At 44.3% G+C, this 7357-nt stretch overlaps 1 protein-coding gene across 4 annotated transcripts in view; it reads right to left on the reverse strand.

Moving 5' to 3' along the window:
- The window catches only part of LOC119462826 (uncharacterized), an 88694-nt gene that overhangs the window by 68666 nt on the left and 12671 nt on the right, over positions 1-7357 (reverse strand). The gene's annotated exons all lie outside the window — the stretch shown is intronic.

Here is a 7357-nt window from a genome sequence, read left to right on the forward strand (position 1 = left end):
AGCTACTGCGAGTGGAAAAGTACCCAAAATCATAGAAATCACGTAGTGACGTCACGACGGTCTAGCAACTCATTCATTTCGTTCCAGGCTAACATGGGTAGACCACGGAAAGTAAAGACGCCAAAAGAACAGCGTGAATATAATGTCGTTGTGACGTAATAAAGGGTGTGGTTAAGTACATTTCAATTGTCTCTGGTTTCACTCTTTGTACAGCCACGTGTGTGAATTCAAGTGACGCAACAATGGGTAATTGTTGTGGGTGTCGCTTGCAGCTTCGCTGTCCAACCACCTTCAAGGTGTAGATTAGAACCACAGTTTTTTTTTTGTTAGATATCTTGTAGGGTGGTGCACGACGATACTTAACGAAATATTGAGCTGCCAGTTAAGCGTTGAGGCACGCTTTCCGTGCTGTTCGTTAGACGTACGGCCTTCCATGGTGTTTACGAATTGCAGCGAAAATTTATTTCGTAACTATTGCATTTACATGAAATACAGCGTATCAGTCACAAATTTCAAATAGTGTTTTATGTGGATTTAAAAAATTACATTCGGCAGCTAACACACATTGCCATGAAAACGTCGGTTAGTCAGCTGCTTCGATATTGTTGCCTCTTCGTAGCCACGAACAAAATGTTACTCTGCAATATATCGAGAGGGCAACGAGGCGCAGCATGGAAATTCTGCTGTTCCCGAGCCACTCAGAGCTTCGTTCAAACAGCGATAATGCTGCTGATCAAAATGTGGGTTCTAAAGACTTAAAGCACTAAACAGGTAGTAAAAATTTCCTAATTGACTTTGTTCGTGGATCTATTCAACCTGGTAATAAACATTTCGGTAGGATAATAAAAGTCGCACTTTCTATACGATGCCGAAGATATGATTTCGGATAGTGTAGGAGAGACGACAGACGAAGAAATGTACAAAACAAGGGCAAACTTCCAACTCAGGCTAGCAGCACATGCTAAGACACCGAAGAGATAAAGATTTGAATTCATTCGTGCTACTTACTAAGCACAAGGCATGGACTACGAAAAAGGAGCACAACACCTGTATGTGACAAAGCCAAACTTTATAAATGCCTATGCCCGAAAACGTTATGGCAGGTTACCTAGCTGAGCAGGAAAGTAATATTTCAGTTACTCTCCAGCTGGTATTTAGCAGAGAGGCTGCTTGATCTTTGGCACACAGAAGTGCTTCTCAGTACAAATGGTAAAAATGCAATGTGTTTGAAGAGTACAAACAACTGTTTCGTTCCTCTTCACCATTTGTACTATCCTAAAAAATGGCGCTGTGCTGGATTTCATGAGCAAGAACGAAAGACCTGTCCTTAGTCATACATTTGCATTTACCTGGGAGCTCTACAATTTTCTTGACATGCTGGTGATCGCTTAGTTTTTGGACAAGAGTTTTATATTTCACTTAGTATGTTTTTACGCACCGTGTAGAAGAAATAAAGCAATAGAAAAATTTGAGGCCACGTGTTTAGTACATCTCCAGTTACAGTGTCAAATACATTGCGACTATGTCTCATTATAATTTCACTGACAATTAGCAGCCACAAATTTGGACTGCAGTTACAGCTGATTCAGTTACAGCAGTTACAGTTACAGCATGTTCGGGTTTCTAACCTTACCAGCCCTGATTAACTTAGGTAACTATTTCGCGCACATCGTAATTTTTGCGCCTTATAAAGTTATAGTTTCAACTGCAGTATAATAACAATCGACTGCAGTGGTATACACAAAGCAGAAACCGCGATTATTGTGTAATTCTCTTTGTACAGGTTTGGCCATATGGAATATGTAATTTTTGTCACAGCACAATAGACAAAATAGACAAAATATACTGGCCTAATTACTTTGAGAGTCTTCGTGGCACGCAAAATTCTTTATAAATTACCAAGTGCGAATGTTCTTCGCTATAGGCAAGTGGGCAAGTGGCAAGTGGGCGTCCAGCTGCACATTGTCAAAGGGGTGTGAGTCCATAAGGATCAGCTGACCAGGGAAATAGTGGAAGCTTTTCACATTTACGAGAAAAAAGAGGGTTGTATCAGTCAAACATCTGTTCTTCTGAGACATGGTTTGGTTGCCGTTTCTGGAAGCCCACTAGAATAAATTTGTAAAACTAATTTTGTTAGAGGTGAAACACTTAGGGTAGGATTGCACTCCATGTTATATATGTTGCCTGTCTCTGACGCCCGAGTGTGCGCGGGTATGTGATTTTGATGGTGCTGTTAATCTTGCCTTGCACATCTTTGACGTCTGAGGGTGCGCAGATATATAAAGATGAAGTGTTCGTTCTAAAATAAAGTAGTCGTTAGTCCAGCGAGTGTCGTGTTTTCTTGTCTCTCTCCACTTTGTCCTGGTAAGTGCGCTGCTTCAGTACTACGGTATGATGATATCATGACATGCATGCCATTTCATTCATGTGATGGATATCCTGATATATATTTTGTTAGAATATGGAACTGACATAAATGACAATATGTCATGACGTGAATGTCATAAAAATAAATGGCAACATTGGTTTTATTGACACGACATGCATTTCATTCACTACATATATTATTAATATGGGTTTTATATCCAGAATGTATGCATGTGTGACATTAATGACATGTCATGCCATGTATGTCATAAAGTCATTGCAATATATGCCATGGTCTGTATGTCAAGCCATGAAATGATTCCCTTGAATTTCATGACATGCATGACAAGAATGTGGTAAATTGCTCACATGCATCCACCTATGCGTGGCATAACATTACCATGCCGACCCAGTGGCCCAAGTTGTCTACTAACTTAGGCCGATTACTATATGCTGCCTGACGATGATGGCAAAATGCTTCGCATGACGTCCATTACCAAAGTACTTGGGATATGCGCAAGTTTAGTGCAACACTTTATCATTTCGCAGACGTGGAATATACATATATTGACCCTTTTCGCGGAGCAGTTTGTTTTAGAGAAACGAGATGGCGCTCACGGCGGCGCGCCATACCTCTCCTCAGCGACCGCGCACGAATACGAAACCAGCACCGCTTCTGTGCGATCAGCTGTCGGAAATGCAACTGAGTTTTCGCTAACACACTGTGCTCCAATCGTGCTAGATTGAATCATGTGGATTGAAGACGTGTGCAGTAGTTGGCTGCAAAAATAGTGACTGGCAGGTTAAGGAATAGAATGAATCTATGTGGCCAAGTTCGCGGACCGCTGCTGCAACTGTCCGAACGTGTTACCGGCACTTCCTAATGTACGGCTTTCCTCGAGGATACAGAAATTTGCTCATCCGCCTGCCTTGTATCACTAATCTTCAAAATAAGGGCATCATCCCGAGAACATCCGGAAGAGTGAGTACCACTCGTTAAACAATGACAAAGGGAGTAGCGCCGCTTCCTGTCATAGTAAACTTCGCGCACGTTATCTGTGCACATCTGTCCCAAATGGCAGGAAAACTTACGCCCACTCGCCGACGTGTCAAGAATAAGTGAATGGGCGCACACTTGGAATATATGCGCACTATATACGCACAATAAATGACGGACTACACCGATGGCGCACGAATGGTCGAAGCTGAATGTTTCGTGACGGTCCACAAGAGTAAGCGAGTTACTAGCTGTAATATATATTTGCTACAAGGTATTACAATGTACAAAACAGCTACGCTTCAAGCCTTCTGCGCAGCAAGAACAAATCTATCGGAACTGAGCACACCCGCGAGCGATTAGGCAGAAAATAAACAGATAGTGGCCGCACCGAGGAACTTCACCGAGTCAGAAACTGACAAGCCACTGCTTCAAAATATTTACCGAATAAAGAACAAAGAGCAAAACACACTAATCCTGACTGAATTCATGAGCGGAATGTTTGGATAGCTTGGAATACATATTTAGCCTGGCTTTTAGAACAAGCACCATATACGCTGCGTGCGCCGTTTGGACATTGCTTAATCAGCCCGGAAAGCGCTTTTGCATGTTCTCTGAAGCTGTGATCAAAGCTTCGTGTCGTCCACCTAGTCAACGTCTACGATATCTCCGAAAACAGAGGTTTTCTAAGCCGCGCCGGCGTCATACACTTCCATTGTAAGCAAGGAGGCAACGGAGGCAGTTGAGGCAAGCAATGGACGCGTCACCACGTGATCAAACATGGCAGCGCCCACGGGATCGCCGCGAAAAGGGTCAATAGTTGAGAAATAGGCGTTCCTATCAACTGCTCGAGAAGCTCGAGAACAAGTTAAAGACCGTACAAAGAGCGATGGAAGTAAAAATGTTAGGCCTAACGTTAAGAGACAGGAAGAGAGCGGTGTGGCTCAGAGAGCAAATGGGGATAGCCGATATTCTAATTGACATTAAGAGATAAATATGGAGCTGGGCAGGGCATGTAATGCCTCGGATTGGTAACCGGTGGACCGTTAGAGTTACAGAATGGGCACAAAGAGAAGGAAAGTGCAGCTGAGGACGGCAGATAACTAGTAGGGGTGATGAAGTTGGGAAATTTGCAGGCGCAAGTTGGAATCAGCTAGTGCAAGACAGGGTTTATTGGAGATCTCAGGGAGAGCCCTTCGTCCTGCAGTGGAGATAAATATAGGCTGATGATGATGACGATCGACTGCATAGTTATTTGAAGATATCCACTTTGAAAAACGCCAGAAAGATATTTGTGATGTTTCGGCCGGACCGGTTTGATGGTGTTATAAAAGCTCGTAGACTCTCTCTCTCTCTCTCTATATATATATATATATATATATATATATATATATATATTATAAGACCGAGACCGACCAAGCTGTCAAGCGCTTTTTATTCCAAAAATGAAACGCCCCAGCTCATGCGCGATGAAGTAGAAGAACTGGGAAGCTGATGATGTCTACACTGTAAACGGAAATAACTCTCTGGTGGGAGTATACTGCTTGTCCTCTAGCGAACCCCCGGTTGGGAGTTTATATGCTCCGAATGATCGGAGTATAATTCTTACCCCGTGCGGGCGGAATTTTTGCGTGGTGCCAGGGGAGTTTTTTTTTTATGTTATTTTTATTTTTATTTCGGGCTGGACGGAGGTTTTCGAGCTGCACCGGAGTATAAAAAAATTATCACGTCAAATTGCATGAAGAATTTTATATGTAGAAGCTACGGGTCAACTTTCGAAATATAGGCACAACAATAAGCCAAATTCTGCGAAACAAGTGAGCGAGATCAAACCATGACATACATAAAGACAAACATTTGAGAGAAGCATCCGATGAGGAACTAGGAAAGACATCCAACGTACACGCGACACACAACAACAGCAACCCTGCCAGTATATAAAGCCACGATTTTGTGTGCCTCGAAACGGCCTAGCGAGCAGCTGTACTGTTTTCAGAATTACGACTCACAGGCTCGCACATATGAGATCTGCCTCTCTGCAAGGAACATGAAACCTAAATCCACAAGGAACTGTTAATTTAGAATATTGAAAAAAACAATGTTCATGGCTTACTTTTTCAAAATTAGAATGCCAATCTGTGGGCGCTGTAGCGACTTCGCACACTGCCGGCGTCCGCGGCCAAAAAGTAGTGCGTTAGTTACAGTACGCAAGAAAAATGTACGTGCGCGTGCTTCATGACAACATTAGCTTCGTGCGAAAGAATGGTTGCGGGACAATCAATTTATTAGATGTGAATTAGATGTGAGTTAGATGTGAATTAGATGCGAGCACGACCCGTAGCAGTCCACGTAACACCGAAAATTGCGTAGTCATACATTTTTTTGACCGCACCACTTGCTCCGCGTCCAAGCAATGTCTCTCGGTTGTGAAACGGAGCTATATTGCTAATCTGGCAAACGAATCTTCACGTTAGGAGCCAGCAGGTATGCTCCTAAATCAGTATCTTTGATGGAGCATGATGTTAATGCAATATCTGAAGCAACGACGTCATCAAAGCAGAACTGCGCGATAACAATTCGATTCACATCGCTCAGTAAGAAGCTTTATTCACAGTACGTACTTACGTCCCACCGTATTTCCTGAGCGAGGATATCCATACACAGGTTCATAAAAAGAATTGCTTGCACCACGATCTTACTTACTGGCAGCAGCGCACAGCACAGTAACGAAGTCGGAATATGGCATTCATGTGCGGCTATCACGGACGTGGTCCCTCGAACAGTGGCTGCTGTTGCCATTGCTACGCGGCAGTTTACACCGGACGTTGTCAGCATATACTCAAAAGGACAAAAAAGTGGCATTTCACGCACTGAGGAACACAAGTCAAGGTCACGCAACGCGAAATCACAGCCAGAAACCTGAGCCGACATCACGAGTCAACCGGCAGCTTCGTGGTCACACCTAAGCCTTTTTCCGCACTTGAAGTCGTTGCCCTTGCATTCATCGCTGCCAGCCGAGTGATCACAGCTAACGTACATAAAGATGAGATACAGTGAGCTTCTGACACGCCTATAACACTTTCTGGAAGGAAGTATAGGAAAGAAAGTCGGCGAAACGCTGGCACGGAACAACACTTCACAGATGTAAACAAACCGTCAGCCATGAGCACCGCCGACTCCGCCGAACGCGGCCGGTCGCTCGCGCGGCGCACAGCCTTATGGGAAGCACCACGTGACCAACCTGTTCCGGCAGGGGAGTTTTTAAAACTCCCTGTGCGCAGTTCCCGCAGAGAACAAAATTTTGAAGGCGGAATAAAATCACGTCATGTCCGCCCTTATCCTCCCACAGGTAGTGAGCGGAGTGGAACGAGGGAATGCCGTTGTATTCCTCCCATACATCGGAGTGAATATTCAAGGATGGGAGTATATAGGGCACATCAACTTGTTATAATTCCCATGTGGGGGTATTTTCGTTTACAGTGTATGTACAAATAAAAACGAGGAAGTACGTTAATAGTGCTTACACTAACTTCCCCCCGTCGTGGAAGCGGCCAACCTGGCCGCAGATTAGAGATTATCTAAACGGGGAGGGAAGGGCTTCATCCGCGAGACGTGAACAATTTCGGCATTCCGGCGGCGCCGGTCAGTGACGGAGTGTACTGGGCGCAGAAGATAGTTCACTGCAGATGTTTGCTGCACAACGGGGTATGGGCCAATGTAGCGTTGAAGGAACTTCTCACAGAGGCCTGGAGTTCGGATTGGAGTCCAAAGCAGGACTTTCTCTCCAGGGTGAAAACGGAGATCACGGCGTTTGTTGTCGCAGCAACATTTGCGCTCAGCTTGGGTAGCTTCCGTGATTTGCCGGGCGATTTAACGGCAATGAGCAACTCGGGCAGCAAAATCTTCTGAAAGGGACGCGCTATGCGAAGAAGGTGATAAAAAGAATTCTCTGTCGAATATGGTGGAAGGAGATCTTCCATATACCAAGGAAGA

Source organism: Dermacentor silvarum, chromosome 8, assembly GCF_013339745.2.
Source record: "Dermacentor silvarum isolate Dsil-2018 chromosome 8, BIME_Dsil_1.4, whole genome shotgun sequence".
NCBI lineage: Eukaryota > Metazoa > Arthropoda > Arachnida > Ixodida > Ixodidae > Dermacentor > Dermacentor silvarum.